Source organism: Castor canadensis, chromosome X, assembly GCF_047511655.1.
Source record: "Castor canadensis chromosome X, mCasCan1.hap1v2, whole genome shotgun sequence".
Taxonomy (NCBI): Eukaryota; Metazoa; Chordata; class Mammalia; order Rodentia; family Castoridae; genus Castor; species Castor canadensis.
In genome coordinates, this window is record NC_133405.1 from 40,278,149 (window position 1) to 40,291,781 (window position 13,633).

Sequence of the window (13,633 nt, forward strand, 5' to 3'; positions counted from 1 at the left end):
AAGAACACCACCACCAACAAATGTTGGCGAGGATATGGAGAAAAAGGAACCATCATACACTGCTGGTGGGACTGTAAAACCACTATGGCTCAAAAACAAAAAATAGATCTTCCATATGACCCAGCAATACCACTTCTAGGGATATACCCGAAGGAATGTGACTCGGGTTTCTCCAAAGGCACCTGCACACCCATGTTTATTGCATCACTATTCACAATAGCCAAGCTATGGAAACAGCCAAATGCCCTACTACTGACAAATGGATTAAGAAAATGTGGTATTTATACAAAATGGAATTTTATTCAGTCACAAAGAAGAATGAAATTTTGCCATTTGTGAGTAAATGGAACAGGAGAACATCATCTTAAGTGAAGCTAGTCAGGCTCAGAAGGCCAAAAGTCACATGTTCCCCCTCATATGTGGATTGTAGATCTAAAACAAATTCAATAATATTATTGGACATTGGTCACACACTAAGGGGTGGATATGCACGGGAGAGATAGGGAAAGGGAAGGAAACCTAAAACTTGAATGTGATTGATATGCTCACTGTATAGGAACAAATACAGTAATCTTAAACTGGCAGAGGTCACAATGGGAAGGGGACTAGGAAGTAGTGAAGAGGTCTGGTAGAGATGAACCAATTTGGTTGTGCAGCAACTTTATCTCAAACTAGCAAAAATGTCATGTTTCTCTTCTATGTTTTTTCTTCTACAAAATCAGGGAACAGGAGGGCAGAACAGGTTCTGTGGGGGGGAGGGAGAGGAGAGATGGCTGGGAAACGGTTAGGAGGATGAATATGGTGCGATTAATGTATACACATACATGTAAATGCAAAAATGATACCTGTTGAAACTGTTCCAGGAATCAGGGGGCAGTGGGATAAAAGAAAGAAGTGGAGGGAGTGAATTCAAGTATAATATATTTGATACAGTGTAACAACTCCTATGTTGCAAAGTATCCCTATCCAGTACAACAATAATTAAAAAAAAAAAAAGAAAAGAAAAACCAAATTTCTAAAATCCCTGTAATCCTGGGACTGTCAACCCTATTTTTATTTATTTATTTACTTATTTATTTATTTATATTATTATGTTATTGTTGTACTGGGGTGACATTAGCAGAAGTTTTTAAAATATATCATAGTTGAATTCATCCCCTCCATCATTCTCCTTTATCCCCCCCTCCCCTCATTCCTGGAATAATTTCAACAGATCTCTTTTTTTCCATTTTCATCCATGAGTATGTAATATTTCCACTATATTCACCCTTCTACACCCTTTCCTTATCTCCTCCCCCTTCCCACTGATACCAACCCCCAGACAGGACCTGTTTTATCTTCCTGTTCTCTGTTTTTTTAAAAAAGTCATTTTTGGTTGTTTAAGATACCTATACAGGGAGTTTTACTGTGACATTTCTATGTATGTCAAACCTATTTTAAAGTTGAGCCAAGTTATAGCATCAAACAAATATCATGTAGGTCTTAATTCAGTTCTCTATTTAGCCAGGTTTGCAAAGTCTTGATACTGTTATATTTAAATGATAATAATAATACTACATCATGCAGTTGTGATGAAATTAAGTAGATTAAATATAGTAATGTATGTTTGGTGCCTGTTATCAAAATAAATAGTTAGGGGCTGGGGATGTAGCTCACAAATTGGACTTGTGCTTAACATAGATGAAATGGAGGAAGGCCTGGGTTCCATCCTGGTGCTACTCTCTCTCTCTCTATCACACCCACCCACCCACACAAGAATATTTAACAATGGTGTTAATATAGCAATGGTTAGTGATTTATAATAGTAAAATGCAACTCCTTTTCTAGAATTTGAAGCACTGAAAGTTAAAATGTCTTAAACCAAAAGAATAATGAAAGCATAGCCTTATTTTTGTTGCATTTCATACTTGGCAGAAAAATAATTATATGATATCCACTCTGGATTCTCACAAAAGATAAGGAAATCTAGTGTTCAAAGAACTTAACTAATTTGCATGTGACTTGTAAATATGTATCCAGTTCTTTTGAAGCCTGCTTACACTTTCAAAGTACTGAACTGACAGAAATGGTGGAACTTTAAGCAGCATGGTTAACAAATAGATTTGGCCTGGCTGTGAAAAGCCAAATCTTGAATCAACCAGTGTTTCCTCACTTTATGCAGTTTAAGTATTCACAGAAAAAGTGTAATCTGTTAATTTCAGTACTTCTACTTCTCAATTGTTGTGAGAAAATGAGATTCAAATACTTTTATAAGTTTTTAATTTTCACTTTTTCACCATTAAAATAGCTTCATTCCATAAATATATTGTAAGGGTGAAATATAGTTTACTCACTATTATTTGAAAGATAATTATATACATATATGATATCACAAATTGTTCTTTGCCACATGACATATTTTGATTCTCCATAGATTTATACCTGACTTCATTAATAAGTTCAAAAAGACAAAACCATGGTTTATGCAACATTTCAAATGTTAGCAGAGGAAATTGAAATGTTGTTCTTAGCAACCAATGCTGTCACATCAACTTAAGGAGAGTGATTTCGTCTCATAGCTCATCTCATAGTGATTTAATCTCATAGCTCAAACCAGAGATAAATACAAAAAACAAAAAAACCCAAAGAAACAAACAAAAATCAGGATATGGTGTTTTGTTAAAAAGCCATAATAGGCCTATTCTCTCACATATGATTAAGAGCTACAAATGAAACTGCTTTTACAAATAATAATTACCCACTGCATTTGAGTTCTTTCTGTTGTGAGTCACAAGCCCATGTTATGACATTTAAATGCATACTGGGAAACACAGGTGGGTTTTACTCCCAGTATTGCCATTACATACAAGGCAATTCTGGTAACTTTAACTTTTAAAAATATTGAACTTTTGAATTCAGGAATAACCTAAAGTAATTGCAGATTGATGATTTTGAAAACTACACGAAGGTAGTTGAAGGTGCTAGTAAGCTTGGAATATAAATTAAGGCTGACTGGAAATGTAATTCATTTGACAGCATTTCACTGAAAGATAACTTGGTTATGTGGCTGTCAACCCACACTGTGTGATTCTGGAGATAAAACAAAATACACAGGCACACATACACAAATACACCTCAAACAGATACCTCATCAGAAACAGTGCCAACAATGTTAGTCTTACTAGCCCAGACATTGTTTCAAACAGATGGAAATATGCTTGTGAAAAATGGACTGTGATTAGAAAACTAGAGTTTCTATATTTCTACTACCAAAGTTTTAATAAGACACTAGGAATCTCTGAATCCATATTGATTTTGTGGATGCCTGTATTAATTATTCATAAAATAACTAGAGATAAACAGAAGACCTGGTGTTTGAATTGTTTTCCATTTCTCTCCCCTGCTTGTAGCTCTGGGTTGAGTCCCTATGACTTCTTTGAGTGATCATTTGGCCTTTTCCAGAGTACCAGTATTTTCTTATTGAATCAAGCTAAGCATTTCAAAGAATTAATGAGAATTTCAGAGGGAAAACTCCAGGACATTTCTCTTCTCAAGACATCTTTTTTCACTTTCAGCCATGTTAGTCATTAGCGTAGAAATCCCAAATAGGATTTTATATAATGAAGATCCTCTAAACCTAATTGGTAGCATTTGTAACAAGTTAGCCCACAGAATAAGTACTGAAATCTAAATTCATATATCATTTTCCACTTTTTTATTACTTTCTCATTGCTGTGATAAAACACCTGACATAAAGAATATAAAGGGGAAAATGGCTCATGGTTTCAGAGGTATTAGTCCATTAAGTCAGGGAGAATGTGGTGAGTCAGAGAATTAAAGAAGGAGATACAAGAAGAGGCCATGGCAAGGTACACCCTTAAGGACATGCCCCCAGTAACCTACTTCCTCCAAAAGTCTCATCTACTTTTCACCACCTCCCAATAATGTCATCAAATCATCAAGGAGTTAATTCATTTATTAGGTCAGAGGTTTCATGATACAATTATCTCTAGAAATGCCCTCACAGACCCTTCCAGAGGTTTGTTTTAATAATGTCTTAGGTTTTTCTCAATACAATCAAGTTGCCAATCAGGACTAACCATCACATACTTGAAGTCAGCATTTCCTAACAAAATTGTTTTATCGGATTAATCTATTTTATTATTATTTCTTTAAAACAAAATCTTTCAGAATGTGAATAAGACTTGATCCATTAACAATTGCACCAGCTAAATTTTTCAGATACTACTCTTAATATAGCTTTGTATGAAACAATATCCACATTTGAATTTTGATTATCAAAATATGTTTAAGACTGTAAATATGTTTTCCAAATATATACCCTTATATAGGACTGAGGCTTTTGAAATTATACATAAGGCATCCTATAAAAATTATTATGTACAAGAATTTCACAGAATGATTTAGATTTTTCTTGCAATGGTATCAGATTCAAATTACATAGTACATTTAAATAAGGCAAAGCATCTGTCAGTACGATTTAGGAACAGTTAGTTTTTCTTCTTATTCATTAGAAAGGAAACTGATCTACTATACCCATTCATTCATTCTTTCATTTGAGCCATCAAAAGTAAGGAATATCATATAAATCTTTAACAAGACATTAGGATAACATTCTTGGAAGGTGTAACATACAAGATATGAAAGACCTATGGGACAGGGATATTACTAAATTATCTGATTGCCTCGATAATAAAAATAAATTAAGACTTCAGTCTCACCAATTTGGTATATTAATATATTTCATGATAATGTGTGCTGTCTAATATGAACTATTTAATTTTCTAAAATGATAACAAGCACTTTTGCTTAGTTTTCTACTGTCAAAGAAAAATAGCAACATAGCATATTAATCACCTATAAAAATCAGAATTTAAAAATTGTTCTTTTATGTTATTGGCCTATGTCTGCAGTCATGAGTGATGAGTGTGTATGTTTTGAAGCATTTGTGAGTCTGTGTGTGTGTGTGTGTGTGTTTTTGAAAGAGAGAGACAAAGAGATACCAAGATAAAGATGGAGACAAAAAGGCAGATAGAGAGGGAGATACTAATACTGTTATTTTTCTTTAATAGTGAGACATATGTGGACTCTCATTTTATATAGCAAACTTTTTCACATATATGTTAAAAAGAAGAGAAAAGACAATCTGTTCAGTTCCTAGGACCAGTTTTCATCAGATCTTTGATTTTCTCTCTGACTTTTGATAAGTACTTTAATTATTCTTTTCATAACCAAGTATAAATTGGAAAATGAGCTGTAAGTTCCTAAAGTCTTAAAATGTGTACCTTTGATTGAGGGGGAGAGATTATGGGGGGGGTGTGATCTAACAAATGTATAATATAAGCCTAGTTGGAATTGTCTCTATGAATCTCGCCCATATAATGAATATATCCTAATAAGAATTTATAATAAAAATGTATACCTTTGACACAATTAAATAACTACCTAAAATAATAAATGCTGACTTTGGCAGCATCTATATCATTGTTTTCTTTTGCATATTTCCAAAATGAGGTCAAAAGTAATCCAGATTCATTATTCTACAATGTGTACTTTAGACCACACAACATGTGCAAACAAAAATTTTTCTCCCTTTTTTTTTTTGGCAAGAGCCACTCCATCCATGCCTCCTTTAAATCAATTACATTGGTAGCATATGTTTTTGTTTTCTGTGCCAGCCTGGGAATGAACAGTTACCACAATTTGTTCCATCACCACACAATTTTGGACACAATTATGTCAAAATCATTCTAATTGGTGTAATCCCCTATATTTTTATGCTATTTTATCTAGCTTATTAAATGGGAAATTAGATAAATGATTTGCTAATAAGTTTGTAAAATCAGGACTACATTTTATAGCAGAGCTTTCTTTTCTTTCTTGTTTATTCATATGTGCATACATTGTTTGGGCCATTTCTCCCTCACCCCCACCCTCCTCACTTTCAGGCAGAATCTGTTCTGCCCTTATCTCTAATTTTGTTGAAGAGAGAGTATAAACAATAATAAGAAAGACAAAGCATTTTTGCTAGTTGAGGTAAGGATAGCTATACAGGGAGATTCCTAGCATTGCTTCCATGTATAAATGTGTTACATTCTAAATTGATTCATCTCTAACTGACCTTTTCTCTAGTTCCTGATCCCCTTCTCATACTGACCTCTGTCTCTTTAGAGTTTCTGTATTAGTTCCTTTGAAATGAGGACCTCAAATACTATCATGTTTTTCTGTGTTTCTTACCTATCCCCAATACCTCCCATGTGTGCTCTCACCTTATCATGTGACCCAAGTCCAATCACATTGTTGTATTTGCCCTAGATCTAAAGTCTGCATATGAGGGAGAACATACAATTTTTGATCTTCTGAGCCTGGCTAACCTCACTCAGAATGATGTGCTCCAGTTCCATCCATTTACTTGCAAATGATAAGATTTCATTCTTCTTCGTGGCTGAGTAGAATTCCATTGTGTATAAATACCACATTTTCTTAATCCATTCTTCAGTAGTGGGGCATCTTGGTTGTTTCCATAACTTGGCTATTGTGAATAGTGCTGCAATAAACATGGGTGTGCAGGTGCCTCTGCAGTAACCTGTGTCGCATTTCTTTGGGTATATCCCCAGGAGTGGGATTGCTAGATCATATGGCAGATCTAAGCTTAGATTTTTAAGAAGCCTCCAAATTTTTTTCCAGAGTGGTTGCACTACTTTGCATTCCCACCAGCAGTGTACGAGGGTTAACAGAGCTTTCTTTGACATTAACTTCTGGTCATTTGGAATGAATGAACATTTACTTATTATTCAATTGGTATTACTAATCGCAAGGTTCCATCTTTTAGTTACCTAACTAAGACTCTTCTGAGAGCAGAAGACTGTACACATTAGTTAGGTTTTTCTTCTTGTCCAATTACAGTATTCTATCTATGAAATCACTATCAACACTACGCACAACATCAGTGTTTATGGAGACATATCCCTCCACTAAAGAGGTCCTGGAGAAAGCTATTTCAATGTCAACTACTAGTCGTAGGCTGCCATTATCAATCCAACCAAAATAATGTCCAATTTTTAAAAAGCTGAATTTTAGAACACCTGGAAATGTTGAATTTTCTGAACTATTTGCCTAGCAACACACGGTAGTGCTCTCTTCCAATTCATATAATTATTTTTTTAAAAAATTGGCATTAACCTTTTCTTCCCTAGCCAACAACTCTGTTAAGTGCTTTCCATTTGAGTAATTTTGGCTCTCTCACAGCTAATCAACCTTGCTGCCTGCATTTCTGGTGAGTGGGATTGTTAATTGACTTTCTTAACTTTCTATTTACTCAAAAATGAAATGAAAGACTGACCTGTTAACATTTCAGATCTCAGCATGAGTAGTACATAGTTTTTCTTAGGGAAGAATTTGTGCTTTGCCAATGACATAAAGTGGCAATTTAGTCTCCAAAAATGTTCAAAGCAGAGACAAAAATGGAGTTCAATGAATTTGCATGAACTCTCCCCCAGTAATTTCTATGGATTACTTTATAATGCCTTGTAATTAATCACATTTCAAACCTATCCAGTTCAATCAATATGCCTTGAATTTTGGTAGTGAATGATATGTGCATCTTCTTGAAAGAAGTAATTGTACTCTTGGAAAACAGTTTTCCATTATTCTTCCATTGCCAGGCAATATGCAGCTATCATAAGCGACAATTATTCAAGTGAATGGGCTGTATTTGTAACTTTTTGTCAGCAAATCAAGTATAAAATATTCATAAGACGACTAGCAGAAAAAGCAGGAAAGTTTGGATTCAGAAGACTTAACTCATCAGCTACATGATTTTGGTAGATAAATTGATATCAGTGGACTTTAGTTTCCCCTTTTTTTAGCTCAAATATGTGCTAACTTTAAAAAAATTCATGCTTGAGGAATTTTATTCAGCCATAAAGAAGAATAAAATTTTGTCTGTTGCAGGTAAATGAATGGAACTGGAGAACATCATCTTAAGTGAAGTTAGCTAGGTCCAGAAAGTCAAAGGCTGCATGTTTTCTCTCATATGTGGGAGATAGATAAAATATAAATACAAGCAATATTATGAAAAACAGGTTATGGTAAGGGTACATCACAAAAGAGAGAGGGAGGGTAAAAGAAGGAAAGAAGATGAATATGGTTGGTACACCTCATACATGAGAATGAATATAGAATTTTTAAACTTGTTGAAATCACCATAAGAAGGGGACTAAGGTAGAAAGGAGAAAAATAGAGGAAATGAGCCAATTCAGGTTATAATACATATATACATGGAAATGTCACAAGGAAACACCCTGTACAGCTATCTTAAACAAACAAAAATGTTATTACAAAAAACCCACAGAACAAGAAGCCAAACAAGTCCTGTCTGGGAGGTTGGTACAATAGAAGGGGGAAGGATATAAGAAAAGGGTGTAGGAGGGTGAATATGGTGGAAATATTATATATACATGCATATAAATGAAAAAATGAGACCTGTTGAAACTACTCCAGGAATAGGGATTGGCAGGATAAAGGAGAATGATGGAGGGGGTGAATTCAACTATGATAAATTTGATATATTGTAAGAACTTTTGTAAATATCACAGCGTACCCCCAGTACAACAATAATAAAAAAAATCATCATTGATAGACAAAAGGTTAGTTCAGAGTCTGTCACTTGAGAAATGACTATGATTGCAAAAGTTTTACTATGGGGATTATGATGTCATATGCAAAAATATAGATATGTGTTAATGAATTAAAGACTCATGAAATACCTATTTGCTTATTCATTAATTGGGCATAGAAGTGTCTTATGATATGAATTTTTCTCCCTTGCTCTTGCCTAATATCTTTTTAAATCTCATCTTGTCTCAGTGGAACCTGACTAGAATAGTCACATCAGGTTTAAATAATGCATATGAGTTAGTATTATCACTCACTTGGGGCTAGGAAATTCATTTAGCTACACAAGTAATACAAATCCAGAAATTCTGAAAATCATGTAAAAGTAAATTATCCTCAAAGGCTTTGGTTTCCTCAATCAAAGCTCAACTTCAGTTTCTTAGTTACTGCTTTAATATAGGTTCATCTTGTTTAGACCATTTCCAAATGACCTTTTTCAGCTGAACAGGACAGTGTGATTTATTTTCAGAAGTTAAGGGTCTAAGGAGATTGAAATAAGTGAATGAAGAAGGTCAATGAAATGCCTATGATTTCAAACCATTATAGTCAACATCAAATAAATTGAGATTTAAGTGGAAAAGAGGGACAGAATTATTTAATCCTGTATTCTCAGGAAATGAATAACCAGCACTAACCATGTTTGGGGTGATAGCATATTAAAGCTATTCTTATAAACTAGAGATTTCGATTAAGAGCAATAGAGATCCCAAAGATATAAATTCCACTTAGTGAACCCAAAAATATTTTAAGCATCTCTTGGGAAGTAATAATCCTCTTTTGCATATTGCAATAATAGGATATTTTAGCAGATTATCTGCTAAAATCTTACAGGCATAAATTCAGATTGACTTGGGTGAATTAGACTCTAAAATATGCTATGCTTAGAAAAATAGTTACTTTCTTCACAGTTTAGGAGCCACAATATTTTTTAAAGCAAAAAACCAATTAAAAATCAATGCAGAGATATTGAAACACCCATACATTTGAGTAGAACAACTCTTGAAATTTTGTTAATGGATTTTAATACTCTGTAGGTATTTAATTAAAAATTTTGATGGTTTATTTTCAGACCTTAGGACAGTTTAATGTGTGTCATCTATTTTTCTCCCTTGTGATAAAAAAGACATTATATCTACTCTCAACTAATGTTCAAGGGTACAGGGCAGTATTGCTAACTATAAACATGATATTGTACAGCAAATTTCTAGAAATTTTTCATCCTCCATGGGTAAAAAAGTGCTTACTAAACAGCAACTCTTTGTTTTCCCCTGTCTCCAGGCCCTGGCAATCACTATTCTACTTTCTGGTTTCTTTTTTCTTTGTATTTCTTTCTTTTCCTGCTTCTATTAGTTTTGCTAAATTAGATTTCTCATAACAGTGGGATCATGCAGTATTTGTCCTTCTGAGACTGACTTATTTCATCTAGGCACAATGTCCTCAAAGTCCATCTATGCTCCAGTGCAGAACAGGACTTCCATCTTTTTTTTTCCCCAATGTGATTGCTCTATATTTAATGAATAATTTGTGAGAAACTGACATATTTGTAATATTGATTCTTCCAGCCCATAATATTTATTCACATTTTCTTTTTTATTTTTATTAGGGTATATTCACTGTACAGGGAAGATTCATTGTGCCAATTCCAAATAGCCCTTGTACATTGGTTAATTTCCCCCCACCATCTCACCCCTCCAGTAACTCCCCCACCCCACTTAAAGCAATTGCAAGAAGTGTCATCATTCTATTTCATGTGTGTATGAAGCCCACCAACCATATTCCCTCACCTTCATCTTTCCAGTCACCCTCCCCCTCCCACAAGTATTCCCCCAGCCTGTACCTATTTTGCAGTCTTGTCTTTCATTATTAATTCCAAAGTCAATGTTCAAAGGGGTTTCTCATTGTATTCCCACTGTGACCATACTTTACTCTTGTCCGTTCAACCCCTTCTGTTACTCTCCCTTACCCCTTTCCTCCCACCTCCCATTTTTCAACAGCTTTTAGTACATATCATTATGTCCTCTACCTGCACAGGTGTAATGCCTTTTGATATTATGGACTCTCTATCATTCTCTTCTCCTTTCCCTCCTCCCCCGATTGCCATAAAATAGTTCCACTATTTCCAACATGTTCTACATATAAATGTGTATGTGATCATGTTTGCTCTTGTGTGTATGCTTATTTTTGGATCTTTCTTCCAGATACGAGAGAAAATATGCATCCTTTCTTAACCTGGCTTATTTCATTTAACATGATAGGCCTTCCTTCTTTTTAAGGCTGAATAATACTCCATTGTATGTATGTAGCACATTTTCTTTATCCATTCATCAGTAGATGGACATTTAAGATGTTTCTATAGCTTAACTATTGTGACTAGTACTGCAATGAACATGAGAATGTAAATATCTCTTTGACAACCTGATTTCAATACTTTTGGATTTATACCCAAAACTGTGATTGCAGGATAATATCATAGTTGAGGGCATTCATTAAGTGTTTTCAATATTTTGAGGAATCTTCATACTGTAGCTGCACAATTTTATATTCCCAGCAATATTGCACGAGGGTTCCAATTTATCCACATCCTTGCTGTCACTTGTTATTTCCTGGGTTTTTTTTGTTTTATTTTAATTTTAGTTTTTGTTTTTTGCTAGCATTCATCCTAACTAGTGCAAGGTGATACCTCATTATGATTTGCATTTCCCTGATGATAAATGATGTTAAACACCTTTTCACATACCTGTTGGTCACTTCTATGTCTTCTGTACAGAAATGTTTAATCAAATTTTGTTGCTATTGTAAATGGGATCATTTTCTAAATTGGTAGAGCTCTTGTCTAGCATGTGTAAGGTCCCAGATTCAATTTCCAGCACTGACAAGAAAAAGAGACACGACATAATTTCCATCTTAATTTGTTAAAACTTGGTGTCTTTTTGCCTACCATATGATTTCTCCTAAAGAATATTCCATGCATACCTGAGAAGATATATTCTGTCACTGGTTGATAAAATGTTCAATGTATATCTGTTGTACTTCTTTGGCCTAAAGGACAATCCTGGTCTAATGTTTCTTTATTGGTTTCCTTTTGAGATGATCTGCCCATTGCTGAGCATGGAGTAGTGAAGCCTCCTAAGATTATTGTATTACAGTCTAAGTCTCCTTAAAAAATTTCTTTTTGCTGCTGGAAATTGAACTGAAGCCCTTGCATATGCTAAGCATACATTCTACCACTGAGCTACATCCCCAGTCCTACCCTTTAGATCTTTTAATATCTTCATTATATATTTAAAGGCTCTGATGTTGGGTGCTTATATATAGTTGCTATATCCTCTTGATATTATGACCCTCTTATCATTATACAATGACTTCTTCTTCTTCTTTCTTCTTTTCTTCCTTCTTTCTGTTTTCTTCCTCTTCTTTTCTTTTCTTTTTCTTTCTATTTTTTTTTGTAGTGCTGGGAATAAAACCCAGGGACTCATATGTCAGGGTAAGGCTGATAGCAGGGAAAGGTACAGGGGGTCCATTGTTATTGTGAACATTGAGGGGTCCTTTTCAGTGAAGGCTATATAGGCTGCAGAGCTTCTGTGAGCTTCTTAGGAGGGAAGACTTCTGATGTTCTGTGCTGAGAAGCCCACTGGGTATCACAGTTACTGTTGCTATATGGCTGATGCTGAAAGCCTATCCCTCTTCTTTTTTTTCCCACCATCTCCAGATGCCTCATATATTCTGTGACTCCCTCTCACCCCTTAGATCTGAATGGTATGAAACTGAAGCTGGTCATTCAGACAGTATCTTTAAACACAACGAAGTACACCTTGCTTTATTTTTTCTGCAAACTGAATGGATAAGCCAGGGATTTCTTTGTGCTGAACAATGCAGGCTTCGGAGATGGGGTGAAGCAGATGAAATGAAACTGTTCTTACTATCCTTAAGTGGATCCTAAGTTCTTCCAGTTATTTATATTCATGAATACATGACATTTTGTTTCTCTGTGCAGGGAAAAAGATGGCTGGATCTCCAACAACATTGTATTATCTAAATAGGAAACTCCATAAATGGTGTACTTTTACTGGGTATTGACCAGGCTGGCCTTGAACTCATGATCTTCATGCTTCAGTCACCCAAGTTGCTGGGATTCGAGGTATACATCATTGCACCAGGCTGAGAACAATATTCTTGCTTGACAGATTTTTTTTCTTTTCTTTTAACATTTTAAATATATTAACCACTACCTAATGGCCTCCATTGATTCTAAAAAGGCAGAATATTAATCACATTGAGTTGCCTTTAAATGATGAGTAGATTTGTCTTTCACTAATTTCAAGGCTTCTCTTCACTTTTTCTTTAAACATTTTCACTGTAATATGTCTTGGTGTAGATCTCTTTGCATTTATCCTATTGGAGTAAGTTGAGATTCATAGATATTTAGAGATTTCAAAATATTTGGGAAGTTAGCAGCTATTATTTCTTTAAATATTTTGACTTTGTCTTTCTTTCTTCTCGTATTATTAACTTTATAATATTTTGTTTGCTCAATGTTTTCCCATATTTCTGTGAGGCTGAGTTTTCATTATTTTTCCTTTCTGTTGTTTGGATTTCATAATCTCTAGCAATCTCCCTTCAAATGTACTAAGTCATCTAACAATTCAAATCAACTATTGAACCCTTTCTTTTTTAAAAAATTATTCATTTATTCACATGTGCATACATTGTTTGGGTCATTTCTCTACCCTGCCCCCCACCTCCCCCCTCTCCCCTCCTCCCCCTTCACTTCTAGGCAGGTCCTATTCTGCCTTTATCACTAATTTTGTTGAAGAAAAGACACAAGCATAAAAAGGAAGACAAAGCTTTTTTGCCAGTTGTGTTGAGGATAGCTATACAGAAATATTCTTAGCATTGCTTTCGTGTACACATGTGTTATGACCAGTCAGAATCTGATTTCACTTACTGTACTTTTCAA